The sequence below is a fragment of the Mesoplodon densirostris genome, chromosome 17 (assembly GCF_025265405.1).
Source record: "Mesoplodon densirostris isolate mMesDen1 chromosome 17, mMesDen1 primary haplotype, whole genome shotgun sequence".
Taxonomy (NCBI): domain Eukaryota; kingdom Metazoa; phylum Chordata; class Mammalia; order Artiodactyla; family Ziphiidae; genus Mesoplodon; species Mesoplodon densirostris.
The window spans coordinates 20,657,565-20,673,670 of NC_082677.1; the positions used below are offsets into that span (position 1 = coordinate 20,657,565).

At 44.1% G+C, this 16,106-nt stretch overlaps 1 protein-coding gene across 1 annotated transcript in view; it reads right to left on the bottom strand.

The window, feature by feature from the left end:
• Positions 1–16,106, bottom strand: part of LRCH1 (leucine rich repeats and calponin homology domain containing 1) — a 192,034-nt gene that overhangs the window by 174,527 nt on the left and 1,401 nt on the right. The gene's annotated exons all lie outside the window — the stretch shown is intronic.

Sequence of the window (16,106 nt, forward strand, 5' to 3'; positions counted from 1 at the left end):
ACAGAGATGACCAGGATAAACTGTTCAGATCCTAGACCTGATCTGACACTGAAGTGGCCAGAGGGCCTGGGCAAGTCATTTACCTTGTCTCCACTTCAGTTTATCTTAAAACGTGGTGTCTATGTCCCATGAGTAGAGTGGTCATGTAATTTATCATCCAAATCGGGATGTGTTAAAAAGAGGTGCTATTATTCAGTAGTCCAGGGCAAAAGGTATCAACCAGACTGTCCCCAGCAAACCTGGACTTAGGTTGACACTATTTAGGGGCATCCTATAAGAGCACTTCTTGTGATGTCCACAGTGACCTAATGTTCTCTTGAAAAATGAAAGAGCATTGCATAGAATTATACAAAGCAAGGTGTTTGAAAGCTGAAGTCTTTCATCCAAAGGTGATGGAGCTCCCAAGGTTCATGGCAGCATTAATTACAACTGCCAAGGTATGGAAGCAACCTAAGTGTCCATCAACAGATGAATGGATAAAGAAGATATGGTATATATATACTATAGAACATTACTCAGCCATAAAAAAGAATGACATTTTGCCGTTTGCAGGAACATGGATGGACTTGGAGGGCATTATGCTAAGTGAAATAAGTCGGAGAAAGACACATACTATATGATTTCACTTATATGTGGAATCTAAAAAATACAACAAACTAGTGAATAAAACAAAAAAGAAGCAGATTCGCAGATGTAAAGAACAAACTAGTGGTTACTAGTTGGGGGGAGGGAATATAGGGATAAGGGGGAAAAGGGTTATTATGGGAGTATATGAAATGATGTGTGTGAAACTTTTGAAAATTGTAAAGCACTAAAGAATTTAAAGAACCTTTCATTCAATTAAAAAAAAAAAAAAGTGGACTCCCCCGGCGGTCCAGTGGTTAACACTCCTCGCTTCCACTGCACAGGGCACCGGACGGATCCCTGGTAGGGGAACTAAGATCCCACATGTGGCGTGGTGAGGCCAAAAAAAAAAAAAAAAAAAAAAAAAAGGTGACGGGGCTCATCCAACCCAATCTACTGTGTGGTATTAAGAGATCACAATCAAGGAGGCCTGGCTGACAGAAGAGAGATTTCTAAGACACTGAGACACAGAGAGTGCACACGCTGAAGACACAGACCGACTTTAGAAAGACCCAGGCAGCCTGACTGTGAAAGCACTTAGCTGGCCTATCCTGTCTTTGTCATTCACTCCCTAAGAGGCAGACATTAAGGGCTCTGTCAGGGCACATTACCTCGGAACTCCCACTGTGCCAATTTCATATTGAGATACCAAGTCTTCATTAACATACTGATACCAAGGACTTTGGGGGCGGGGGGGTAGGGAAGCAACAGCAAGTCTTCACAGCTGCCGAATGAATTTCATAAAACAGATCAGACTTTGGCTCATTAACACTCATAAAGTTATGGCATGGCACCCTTTAAAGTACTGCACGGACACAACAAAGCATTAAATGCAAATATCTGAACAAACCACGGTTAAGAGTTTATTACAAGACTATGGCCACTGGAAGGACTGGTACAACTAAAATTAACTTTGATTTATCCAGGCTTCCAAAAGACAGAAAAATACACATAATTGCCTTAAATTGCATGCAGAGATTATCATCCTCACCTCCAACGGAACTGCACAAAGAGAGGTCTATTTGCCTTCAATTGCACAATCAGATTCCTTTGAATTAGATCAATTTGCATAAACACAAAAAATTTTGGTTATTTAGCCATAAACTGTGCTGCCATTTTAGCCAGTGGGCTGCTGTGCTGTTTCTTTTATAAGATTTTAAAAGCAATTAATTAATGCATTGAAGGATCTTCATTACAACATAAAATGCATTAGAAGTTGACTCAATGATTATTACTTAAAAAAACAACTTTGAGAATGTAAGCACTTGTGTTACAGAGGGAATGGTCTAGAAAGTAAATTACTTGGTCACTCACCCAATGGCTATTCATTCATTTCTCACTGGAGGGAATAAAATAAATTTTAAATAGGCTGTTCAAATAAGTTACGTATTATAAAGTCTAACAAAATTTTATACCAAAACTAAAAACCTGAAGGTGTTATTTAAATTTTTTAATAATAGACATGTTGGAGGATTTTTAAAACCAATACTGTTGCTTGCTGGAAAGCACAGTTCTTAGAAATGGAGCTGATAACTGGCCACTAGCAATAGGTAAGGATTAGGGCTAGAACTCCCCATGCATGCACCTTGGTCTCCTGCATCCACTTTCAGATTAATGAGAGAAACAACATTAGGCTGGAATCTGACTCCTCCGTCTATAAGTCACCCAGAGGACTGCCTATCAGAATGCTCTGGGCTCGATTCGCATTGCAAAATCTCCCCCTCCCATCTGTCCTTCCAGCTCTAAATATGCAGTAACGCTACAACAGAGCACGGCATAGAGGAAGAAAACGTAATTCCTTCTTTCCTTTTAGGTCCTTTGGCTGGCCTAATAATCAAATTGATATGAAACAATTAACAGGAAAAAAACAAAGTCCCTATGTACAGGAGCTCAAAAATATACGATACTGAAAGAAGTGATCAAAGCAGGCAGCTGTTGTATCTTTTAGACAAAATAAATAAATAAATCTGTGAAAAATGGACAAGACAAAGGGGTTTGAGCTTGGGGTGGTAAGTGAGTGAAGAAGTAAATTTGTTTATACAGCCTTCTCGGCCCTGGATTCCCTATCTCTGGTGATAAGAATGCCTTCTACCCCTCTTTGGTACAGGAAGAGTACCTTTCACACAGGAGATTTATTTCCTGCTTTCAGGGAGACAAAGGAGGCCAAGTGTCCCTGCACCGACTGTTTCTTAAGTAACTTTCGGTTCAAAAGAATCAATATGCCAAAGTGGCATACTTTGGGGTGGCATATTCTGCTCCCCCTCAATAGCAAGAGACTCCAGCACTTCTTCAACCAGAGTTCGGATCCCAACTTTAGCTCTGGCCTTACTGGCTCTACAAACGTACTCAGATTGCCCAACCGATGTTTCCTTCTCCGCTCCAAGGACACTACCTACCTTGCAAGGGGAGGGGTTAACCTTCATAAGGGTTGAAGGAGGAAATACCCTGAAGGGCCCAGACCATACCCCCCTTTCAGTTCCCTTGTCAGTAACTTCAGGGTGATACTGAACCTATCACCAGGCTTTTGATGAAATGACTTCTGATTAAAGTTCAAAACAAATGCTGATGCCGGGAAAACAGTGAGAAAAGAAATGATACGTTTAAATCCGAGTATTTATTCTTTAACCTCTGCTTCTTCATAGACATGTTCTCACTCCTTAGAGAAGTATCTGCTACACATCTTCGGAGCAGTGGCCAGGAACATAAAAAGACTCACAAATTGTTTCTTGCTAAGAGCATCAAAGGTGATCAATTTGTTTATTTTGATCTGGAAGAGTTCTTAAATCCATGGCAGGACTCTTGCAGAGGGCGGAGAGCTGTGCTACAAGCCCTCCTCTGAGGCCCCACCCCCTCCTTCCTACCCCTCCATCCCAAGGCCCAAAACAAGCCTTGGTCCCAGCACCCTTTGCAGGAATACATAGTGTAGCCCCAGAATACGCTCCCCATTCTCCACTGGGGAGCACTCTTCTCTACCAGCCTGTCCCCTCAGGATTTCTTTGTCCTGATGAAATCAAACCTACGAAGGCTATTATATTGAGGAATGAATGGAAATCACATTAAGAAGATACAGTCCTGGCTCAAACACTTACTAGAAACATAACCCAAGGAAAATGATTTCACCATCTAGTCTGGGTTTCCTTACACGTAAGCCCTGAATGTTTAGAGCTGGAAGAAGAAATAGCACCTACTCCATCACCCTCCAAAGACTGTCAAAAGAATATAACGCTTACACATACTGAAAGCATGTATATTGAAGCTTTCTGGATATCAAGATTATTTTATTAATGTCACAATATTTCTAGGAATCTAGTCTTTTTGTGCCTTAGAAGATTGACTCTATTTTCTAAAGATAATGGACTATAATAATAATAATGGCGGGGCTTCCCTGGCGGTCCAGTGGTTGGGACTCCAAGCTTCCACTGCAGGGGGCCCAGGTTCAATCCCTGGTCGGGGAAGTAAGATCCCGCACGCAGCTCGGCCACAATAATAATAATAATGGGGGCTTCCCTGGTGGTGCAGTGGTTGAGAGTCCGCCTGCTGATGCAGGGGACACGGGTTCGTGCCCCGGTCCAGGAAGATCCCACATGCCGCGGAGCGGCTGGGCCCGTGAGCCATGGCCACTGAGCCTGCGCGTCCGGAGCCTGTGCTCCACAAGGGGAGAGGCCACAACAGTGAGAGGCCCGCGTACCGCAAAAAATAATAATAATAATAATAATGGCAAACGTCAACAGCAGGCATTGACCTGAGTACTTTACACCTATATTCATTCATTTCCTCCTCACAATAATCCCATGATCATTATCCCTCATTGTATGACCAGGCTCAGGGAGCTTAAGTACTAGCCATATCCTGGTAAAACCAGGACTGAGACCCAGCCACGGGTGCTCTTAGCCACTACGGCAATGACAGGCTAACAATGTGCAGTTATCTATTTTACTGCAGTTATATTATTTTACTATGACGCATAACCCCACGGGAATCGAGGAAGGCCAGCGACATCTGCAGGCCACTCGCTCTGAGCCAGACCCGAACTCCATGTACCTCCTTTTACAACAGCCCTGAGTGAGGAAGAGTATTTTCACTATTAACAAATTATAGACCTGAAGTTCAGGGAGACTCATCATTTGCTTCAAAGTCCAAAATAAATAAGTTGGGGAGATAATATGCAAAAAAATACAACCATTAGGCAGAGAGGTGTTTAAATCCCTGCCCGTCTCCCTCAGGGGGCATCTCCTGGGCCGGCGCCTCTTAGGCCTGAGGCCTCACGGAGTCCCAGAGCTGACCCCCAACTTATGCCGACCCTTGCTCCCCACACCAGGGGGAAGGGACACCCAGTCTGCTGGGTCCACTGACCAAGGGGCCTAGAAGGGAGGGGAACTTTCTGACATCAGGTAGGAATGGCCGCAGGGGAGAGAGTTATCCCCAAGAGGCAGGAGGTTCACATCCTGATGCCACCATCTCCAGATTCAGAATTCCTTGTCAGAACGGAGCTTACATTTTTCCAAAGAAACACCATCGACACAAAGGCCCAGCTCTGCTAGGGTTAAATAGAGGGTTGGCGGGGGAACCAAACCACCACTTACTACTGTATTTCCACTGGAAAATGTATTTCAAGTGCCAAGGAAACCCTTGCTATGATAGGCGGCTGTGGACCTCCAGGTTGTGAGTCTGGGTGGGACTTCCCAACACGCCTTTTAGTACTTGGGAGCCAATTTACACGGAGCCCATGCATGTCCTCCAAACCACATGCAGTAAAATCCTGAACTAACACATTTAATCTGTAACCACTCTTAGTTTTCTATCTTGTTCTCCCCAGCTTTGGACCACATGTTATTAAAGGTTTCACAGTATTTTTTCTTTTAGGGACCTTCCCCGTGGCTGGTCTGGGTGAGGCTGACCTGAGAAGTCTATGGAGGGAGGGAGGTCTTCCGTCCATCCAATGTAGCCTCCAGGCTCCACAGAAACGGCCCTCTGCTGGGAGTTGCCACTGCCCTGCTGTGTGACCTTGTGCAAGGGGCTGAAGCTCTCTGAACCTCAGTGTCCTCAGCTATTAAATGAGGGAGAGATGTGAATGGGTGGTTTCTAGATATCTAAACTCCCTCTTCAGGCTACAATGGTCAAGAAAGGGATTTCAGAGGCAGATGAATTTCAACCAGACACAGGTGGTTGAGTGGAACCTAGCGAACAGCTGGAAGAGTTAGGAATTACTGAGTTCCTACTACAGTTAAAACAGAACACTCAGCAAGAATTAAATGAGGCAATGTATGTATTACATATATTTAATATATATATTAACATATAAAGCACTTGGAGGAATGCCTGGCACAGAGAGAGCACCTGACAATGTTATCTATTGTTGTTATAATCATTGTTCTCACAACTCAACTAAGTACGTATTGCTCCCATTTTATAGCTGACATCAGTTTATAAAAAACTGATACCTGGGGTTTAAGTTAACTGGTCAGAGTAACACAGTTTATAATTGACAAAGCCAAGATTTGGACCCAGGTCCTTGAGGCTCAAGAAAGCTGATGTTTAACCTCTAATCTACCCAAGATGGAAGACAGACTGAAAGGCTTTATCTGGAAAAGACACTTGTTAATGAGAATACTATACATGTATAGTACTTTCAAACATGTTATTTTTTTAATCCTTACTCAATTCTGCAAAGTATGTACCATAGAACTATGTCTCTAATTTTTTTAATCATCCACAGATCCTATACATGACAGGTACTCAAAAATTTTACTTTCACCTTACTTGTTAATTTCAAGCACGATGTGATACAATAAAACTGCACCCATCCCCTTCAGAAGTCAGGATAACTCTACCTCCTGATGTAACCTGGCTTACCAAACACTTGCAAATGTTGAAGAAAGCAACCTTATCTTTCTTTTTACTACTGTTGAGAAAGCATAACTCTGGGGACCCACCAACCACCAAAAAGAAGATTCTAAATTTGTGAGAGATGGTGGGGAGAAGGGAGGCCCAGACTAGCCAGAGTCACCCATTTTTAAGTATGAATGTGGCCCCTTCCCCTTTTACAGCACATCATGTGCTCAATAACAGTAATTGAGGGTCTATCTCGCACCCAGGCGGGGTCAGCATGGTGTTGTGCTGGGTCCTGGGGTTGGAGTGGTGAATAAGACAGGCCTGGCTTGGGCCTCATGGGAGGGCAGACTTGCACAGCACCAAGTCACTGTATCCAGGCTGGGGGAGGAACAGTAGCTAGCTACCAGCAACACCAGAGGGGGTGCATGCTGGGCTGAATTGTGTCCCCCTAAATTCACGCCTAGAAGCCCTATCCCTCAGTCCCTCAGAATGTGATTTATTTGGAGATTAGGCCTTTCAAGTGGTACCCAAGGTTAAATGAGTAGGTTACGGGTGGGCCCTAATTCAGTGTGACTGGTGTCTGTATAAGAAGAGGAAATCTGGACTCGCAAAGAGACACCAGGGACTCTCAGGCACAGAGGAAGGGCCATATGGGAACACACAGGGAGGCTGGCCGTTGACAAGCGAAGGAGAGACGCCTCGGGAGAAACCAGCCCCGCTGACACCCTGACTTTGGACTCAGCCTCCAGAACTGGGAGGAGATAAATGTCTGGTGTTTAAGCCCCCCAGTCTGTGGTATTTTGTTATGCGGCCCAAGCCAACTAATACAGTGGGTGATGCTGAGAAGCAAAAAGATGTCATGTGAAAAAAAATAAGGTCAGCACTGAAAAAAAAGGCAGCAGATCAGCAAACTGTGCATAGTGGCAGATCCAAGATGATGGACTGAGAGTGCAGGGACTAAGAGAGGGCTGTGAGTAGGAAAGAGGAGACAGAACGGTGCACTGACGTTAATCTAGCATTTTCTGTGACAGACATGAAGGGCACATACGAAAATAAGGAAAGACCCCTGCCTAGCCAGACCTCACAGGCCAGCGAAGGAGGAAAAAGCTGAAACCTGGGGAAAGCACCAAAGAGGAAGGCAAGAATTAACAAAAAATGGGCTTCCCTGGTGGCGCAGTGGTTGAGAGTCCGCCTGCCGATGCAGGGGACGCAGGTTCGTGCCCCGGTCCGGGAAGATCCCACATGCCGCGGAGCGGCTGGGCCCGTGAGCCATGGCCACTGAGCCTGCGCGTCCGGAGGCTGTGCTCCGCAACGGGAGACGCCACAACGGTGAGAGGCCCGCGTAATGCAGAAAAAAAAAAAAAGAATTAACAAAAAATGCCAGAAGGAAATAATGCAAAAGTGCCTTAAAGCTATGCCTGATTCAGTGCTCAGATCTGCAAGGAAGGGATGGCAGGGAGGCCCGTGTCTGGAGTAGGCTGGGGACTGGATAAAATAGGAGCGTGGTTAAGGTGACTCTTCCAGGGCAGGGAGGAGGGCAAAGTGAAGGAAATGACCTGGAAAAGCAAAACGAAGGCAATCTAAAGGAAGGCCAAGCCAGGCAGTCTGCAGGTGATGCTATCTTTGAAATTGTCCCTGTTGCCTGCAGAGCTAAAGTGCCTCAAATCAGAGCCAAGCTGAGGGAACCAGGTCAGGTGCACTGATGCTACTCGTAGCACTGTACAGCATCAACATCAAAAAATAGGAAAGAACGTTAGGGAGATACACCGAGTAGCAAAACTCCATGGCCTGCGCTGCAGGTGTCAGCTGTCAAGAGCAAGGCCACAGGAGAAGCCAGAAGATTAAGAAAACTAAAATGGGGCCTCTCTCTGCCCATCTGGGGAGAACAGTGAAGGGTAAATTCAAGGCTCACTGAGCCAGAGGGATCCCGGCTCTGCTTCAAGTCACACGGTCTTAGGGCCCCTCCAGCAAAGAGACTGAGGAAACACAGCAAAAGGAAGAAAGTGAGTATCACGGCAGATTCCAAAATTATAAAGCCTGACCTTGGTGACTTAAAATATCCTGGAGGGACTTCCCTGGTGGCGCAGTGGTTAAGAATCGCCTGCCAATGCAGGGGACACGGGTTCGAGCCCTGGTCCGGGAAGATCCCACATGCCACGGAGCAACTAAGCCCGTGCACCACAACTACTGAGCCTGCACTCTAGAGCCCGCGAGCCACAACTACTGAGCCCGTGTACCATAACTACTGAAGCCTGCACACCTAGAGACTGTGCTCCGCAATAAGAGAAGCCACTGCAATGAGAAGCCCACGCACCACAACGAAGAGTAGCCCCTGCTCGCTGCAACTAGAGAAAGGCCAAACGCAGCAACGAAGACCCAATGCAACCAAAAATAAATAAATAAAATAAATTTATATAAAATAATTATTTCTATATACTAGCAACAAAAAATGAAGATGAGTGCAAAAAATTTAGAAAAAATTTAAAAATCATGGAAAAGTTCCAGGTACCATAAGTTAAGCTGGCTCAGTATCAACGTCATATTAACACAGGAGCAATAATGTCTCATCAAGCAAAAAAAATAAAATGTTTCTGTGATGCAAATCAAACACTGCTGTTCTCTGATTTTTTTTGTCCCCGCTATATTCCTCCTCTATGGCCAGTGAAGGAGGATAGGGATGGGAAAAAGTACGAGCGCACAGAAATCCAACTATAAAGGCATTTCCCTCCTACTGCCTTGCTGGAGTAACAGCAAGAGAAGCCACATTCTCACAGTTCCTCAACTTTCTGTTCATGTAAACAGTCTCAATCGATTTTTGAATTACTCTGTGGGAACAGATGGTTTCCAAATGTATGACTTCTTACTACAGTTTATGGAAGCAATACTACTGAACTCTGAAATTAAGATGAAGAAAACACAGACATGCTTCAAGCTTGCATCTTTATTGGCAGGCCTAGTTTTCCTGAACTAAGGCTTACATGGAATCTTGACTTTCCATATTTTTTCTTTTCTTTCTCGCTTTTTTTTTCTTTTTTCGTTAAACAATTCACACGACACACACAAAAACTTGTCTGAAATATAATAGCAGCTGAAAATTCTGCAGCAAAAATTCTTCCACGCCACAAAAAACAGCAGCGGTAACAGAGGCCTCTAGACTTCCCATAAATTATACATAAACAAAGGCAGCAGATATGTAAATATAGCTGGGTTTTGGGTCTTATATCCTTAAGCCTTTTATGATAGATTATAATTTTATATTTGAAATAAACACTGCAATTAACACCAAATTACCTTAATTCCAACAAGTGACACAGTCACTGAAAGAGCTTGGTGGCAGTACCAGATCAAAGCCCAGGCCAGTTTTCCCTGATGTCTTTCTAAGGCAGAAGGTCTAATTTTCCAAAAAGCTAAACCAAATCTGGAAAGTAGCATCACAGACAAGTTTTTGTGAGGCACAGACAAAAGTTCAAGTCATGTGGTCTGACTGATGAACCCATACGCACCTTAAATAGAGTTCATAGCATTTCTGCCATTTAAATTGCCAAGTCTCTGAAAAAGCATACTCAATACGGCACCTGGGGGAGATGACTCTGGGAAGAGATGAAGAGAAAGTAAATGCTGCCCAGCCTAAAGATAAAACATCTTTATACCTATATCTCTATCAATAGAAATTTATAGAGCAAATGAAAATTTTGGTGCAAAAAAAATACTTTCATGCAACAAAAGAACTGTAGCAATAAGAGATGCCTCTAGACTTACTATAAATTATACATAAATAAAGGCATCAGATATGCAAATATAATTGGGCTTTCTTTTTTGGTTAAGCAAGTCACACACCTACATAAATTTATGTAGATATAGATATATACCTATAAATACAAGCATATAAGTATACCTATAGACATAGGTAAATAGATATACCTATAGATATAGGTAGACAGATATAGGTAGGTAGGTAGACAAACAGATATGAAAAAGGGGAAAAATAGAAAAGTACACACAAAAGAAGGAAACAACTTATGCTTAAATAAGTAATGATGAAGTTGAGTAACAGGACAGAAAAAGCCTTTGTTCACACCAGTAGGACAGCAAGAGCAAAAGGAAATTAACCTCTGCACTGATCAACACCAACATGGATTTCAAAAGGTATCTACCCTTTAAATGCTTACACCAAAGAACTGCTAAACCACAGCATGAAAAATTTAAGTTTGCAACAAAACTCAAAAAAAAAAAAAAACTTAGTCAACAATCGAAGTTAAAAATTTTAAATAGTGGGGTGTGCCGAATTTTTGCCTCATAACATACACTCACCAAAAATCAAATAAGATGTCGCAGTGACTGACAAACAATCCGGTAGAATCCTCTCAATGATGAAGTCAAACCTTAGGCTGAACTTATAAACCGGCACAGATCAAAAATTACCAGAGGTTTCGTTGCCTATGGTTGTATGCTGTTACCCTAGAAACATGATTAGTGTGCTTCTGCCTTTTCAATAAAGAACAGCCCATAATGCAAGCAATGAGAATAGAGGTATGTTTGTGGAGATTGTTTCCGCCACAAACAGAAACGTGGAAGAGCACATCTGGGTATGGTTCAGAGACACCATATATATGGAGTCTTAGTAGTTCTAACAGCTTTTACTATTAGAAGTCCTCTGCATTGAAACTGATCAACAAGAAAAAAATAATAATAGGAAGGAAAAGGATGTGACTCATTGTTTATGAATGAAGTATTCAGAATATATGTCATTAATATAGCCATTTAAATAATGACTACCACAATAAACTATCATTACAGCAATGACTAATAAATTTAATTCAATAGCAGAAACATAATTTGAAACAAGATATAACTATAAAAGAACACACGTTCTACGAAAACACATGTGATTTCAAGTTTCATTACATTTGTAATGAAAAATCTTTATGAACGAAATGGCATGGTTTTTGAGACCAAATAGATATCACCAAGTCCTGGGTGCATCCCAATGACTAAAGTGTGCTAATATCCCAAGGATTCGGCTGCTACAGGATGGGAGTGGGGCGGGGGAAAGTCAGGCTTCAGCAGATAAGCCTGCCCGCAAATCTCAGAGAAGATTCTTTGCCTCTGCAGACACTGGAGAGAGGTATCTCAGACAGACTAGGGCATTAGTCCCACAGGCTGACATATCCCAGGCGTCAGCCATCCCCAGCATCCTCAAAGGGTCCTAAGAGCCCCGTGCTCTGTTACCTCGTTACATGGTGACAGTGGGGTGGGAGAATGTGACCAGAAGCACAAGCCTGAATGCCCTCTCTTACTGTTTTATTCTCAGCAAGTCTTAGGCTGTCAGGTTCTCACTCCACACGTTCAAACCATCTTTCCCACCACAGCATGGGTTCTGGGCACTTCCATCGGAAACCTAGCCATCCTACACAACCTGACCCAAATCCCACCTCTGCTATGAGTCTTTCCTAACCCATTTAACTGAAATGGCCTTTTAGTTCCTGAATTCTGCAATGTCTATCTACGCTATTGGCATCTCACCTTGACCTGCCTTGAGAGTCCCGTGGCTTCCTGGACCTGCTGTGGCACTCCTGTCGTGTCTTACACTTTGCACCTCCTCCAGCACCTGCACTGGCACATACAGGACCTCGATGAGTATTTGTCCCCCGCGCTGGGGAAGCCCTTCATTTCCCATATAGACTTTTCTGCTTCAAGCCACCCCAAAAGATATTGGCAATGACACAGCCCTCCCTCTCCTTAATGAGACCAACTTTCAACAACTGTTCTGCACATCAAATCGGAGAGCTTCCTTTTAATTTTCCAGGACCTCCTGCAATCAGCCTAAGACAGACACTTTCTTTTCTTACTCCTCTTTTCAATCTGCTTTATTTGTCATACAAACACCCTCTGGAACTTCCTTATCCCAAAATGACACTATTTAAAATATCAGCACTAGGGACTTCCCTGGTGGCGCAGTGGTTAAGAATTTGCCTGCCAAAGTAGGGGACATGGGTTCGAGCCCTGGTCCTGGAAGATCCCACATGCCACGGAGCAACTAAGCCTGGGTGCCACAACTACTGAGCCTGCACTCCAGAGCCTGAGAGCCACAACTACTGAGCCCATGTGGCACAACTACTGAAGCCCATGCACCTAGAGCCCGTGCTCCACAACGAGAAGCCACCGCAATGAGAAGCCCGCACACCGCAACGAAGAGTAGCCCCCGCTCGCCGCAATTAGAGAAAGCCCGTGTGCAGCAACGAACACCAAACGCAGCCAAAAAAAAAAAAAAAAAAATCAGCACTAGAAAAAAAAGTTTGCTTTCCTGATGCACATATCTGTGTACTTCTTTTTATCGGGCAGATTTTCTGCTTCAGTTGATATTTATTACTAGTCATCTTTTATGCTGTTGTTGTTACAAGCTGCTATAAGTCATCTTTAATACGAAGCAGTATGTATACTTCTAAACAAAGATATTAGAAGTATAACTTTTCCTATTCAACCTGCAAAATCTACTTCTTCATCTGTCTCCTCACCCGCCTCCAACTAGAATGAAAACTCCATCAGAAGGGATACAGGGATTCTCTGTTGGTCCCTGCTGTATCCCTGGTGCTTAGAACAGTGCCTGGCACTTAGCAGCGCTTGGTGGGTACTTGCAGAATGAATGTGGGTTGAATGAATCTCCAGATACCTTCCCAAATTCTGCTCCTCTCCACCCCTTCCCTGCTTAACAGGAATATGGTCAAGAACATATACACTAGGGACTTCCCTGGTGGCGCAGTGGTTAAGAACCCGCCTGCCAATGCAGGGAACACTTGTTTGAGCCCTGGTCCGGGAAGATCCCACGTGCCGCGGAGCAACTAAGCCTGTGCGCCACAACTACTGAGCCTGCGCTCTAGAGCCCGAGAGCCACAACTACTGAGCCCACGTGGCACAACTACTGAAGCCCGTGCGCCTAGAGCCCGTGCTCCGCAATAAGAGAAGCCACCGCAGAGAAGCCCGCGCACCGCAGCGAGGAGTAGCCCCCGCTCACCGCAACTAGAGAAAGCCCGCGCGCAGCAACGAAGACCCAACTCAGAAAAAAAAAAAAAAAAAGAACATATACACTAGAGTGAAACCATCAGAGTCCAATCCCTGATTCACCATTTAAGTAGGGCTATGACCTTCGGCAACTATTACTCAACTCTCCCCAGCTGTACATGAGGATCTGAATAGCTTCTAAGGAGGCCCGGGCAGGAGAGTGCTGAGCACACACCCAGTGCTCATCATCGCTCTTTTGTTCAGGTTTCTCCCATTCAGCCAGTGTCTCCTGTGCCACCACACCTGCATGGATCAGCCTTTCTTTCCCCTTCTCACCTGCCAAAAGACTAGACCCCGACACAACCCAACTATTTTCACTCCAATATGGGTAAATCGATAGGCTCAAAGTGAGGGGGAGAGCCTGAGAGCTTTTTTCCTATGAAAAATATGTATGCACTTGATTGACAGAGCTTAAACATCTACTGAGCAGCCCAGGGCCTCTATATTTCTGTGTTTGCATCTGGGTTTTCACAACTCCTGTCCAGATAGGCTACACTGCCCAAGAGTGCAGTTCTGCTTAGGTGGCTGCCAGAATAGTTACTTTTACAAGGCATAAACCAAATGGTCTGTATTATACAACGGAACAGTGAGAAAAAGCTTTCTATGTCACTCGCTGTCTTCCAAAATTTATGAAAAAGTCCACTTTACATCTTAGGTCTTTAAGAATCTTCATATGTCCTTCTGATCTTAAGAGATATTCTGTAAACTAAATTTTAACCCCAGAGAAACCACTGTCTTTATTGTATATGTTACTGTTCATACACTCCACTCTACTAGAACTCTTTATATGCAGGAAATGTCAACACTATGCAAACGGAGGTAATTTTAACTCTTGCTTTATTTTGAGTTTTGCTCTTCCAAATAAGGAACAGTGCTCGGTAAATAGAACAAAGGGCAGAATACATTTGGTTTACACCCAGCTTTGACCTGAGGCAAAGATGATTTGGCAAAAGCCAACTCTTTAACACATTCAGGTACTGAAATTTCATGTAAAATAGCTGTCTACATTGAATTCTCTTTTATCTTTATAGGGTTTTCCTAAGTTTTCTACAAACTTCGGTGACACTCCCCCTCCCATAATTAACACTGCCTTTTTTAACGGCAAGTTAAGCCTCCAAGTTTTAGCTAGTTAGAATTTTCTGAGCATCAAACACGTGCAAGTGAGGTTCATAATTTTAAAACCTGCGGAACTCACAACCACAGCTCGCCACAAGCAAGCAAGAGAGAACAAAATATTTTTAAGCATTGCCGTGCCTCACATGGTAAGGCCTTCACTGAAAGAGGTGGTCTCTGCTTTTAAAAGCACGGGTCTTAGGCTTCTCTGGTGGCGCAGTGGTTGTGAATCCGCCTGCCAATGCAGGGGACACTGGTTCAAGCCCTGGTCAGGGAAGATCCCACACACCCCGGAGCAACTAAGCCCCTGAGCCACAACTACTGAAGCCCGTGCTCTGCAACAAGAGAAGCCACCACAATGAGAAGCCCGCGCACTGCAACGATGCTCACCGCAACTAGAGAAAGCCCAGGCAGCAACGAAGACCCAACACAGCCCCAAAAAAATAATTAATTAATTTTTTTAAAAAAGCGCGAGCCTTCTCAAAGAAATGCCAACAGAGCAGTTCACCCATCTTGAAATAAACGTCAGCATAACTGAATTAGAGGAACAACTTTCAATGCCCCCATCCTGAACGACAAACACATATTACTATTGGTCATGCCAGCTCCATTTTCTGCAGTCATATCCAATCCTTCCACAGCTCACTGTACACTCTATAGCAAAAGGGAAGTCAAACTTAACAACGGATTTTTTTTTAAGTTAATGATTCAGGCAATTCTTGGAATAACTTCCACTTGAGAAAATGCAACTAAGAAGTCCTATCAAGAGACTCCCCAGCTGTTGACAGCTCAACTCTGGAAATTCCCTCCTTTATGCCCATTCCTGACTATCCCTGAATCCAAATTACAAAGTTTAATGACCCTTAAGAGCCCTTTTTGCCTCCAGTGAACTCAGAACTCTGTCTAAATATTCGTTAGGACTCAATAAAAGTTTACTGAATTAAAGGAGGGGAGCGCTAGAAACCAAGCTCCAAAAGGCAACTGTCTGCCCCCTCCCCCGAACCCCTCTTCCCGCAGGAGAGGAAACTGGGAGATCTGGAGCTGACAGTCAAGCCGTCCAGGATCCTAGGGGTCTGACACTCAGCCCTTGATGTGATGACAGCCACGAGGTCTGGGCGGTGGTTCCAAAACGGGGCACCCACTGCTCTGGGAAATGCTGGGTGCTTGCCAAGATACAAACCCTCCCCCAAGGAGCTGAAACCGGACGGTCGGGAACCGAGTCAGTTCTGTAGGGATCCCAAGGCCTGAATCGCATTCCATCAGCCTCCTTCCTGTTTATGGATCTCACTCCAGTAACTCCAACTACCAAAGAGAAAGCCGACCTCTGAGAAATATGTCAACACATGACATAACTTGAAAACGCTGTATGCTCACTGGCGCGAGTTGCAACTTGTCCGGCTCACGAAGGAAAACCGGCTCACTTTAATTACTTTCTTCTTTTTTTTTTTAATATGTCATGCCGTCTCTTTCCAGGGCCC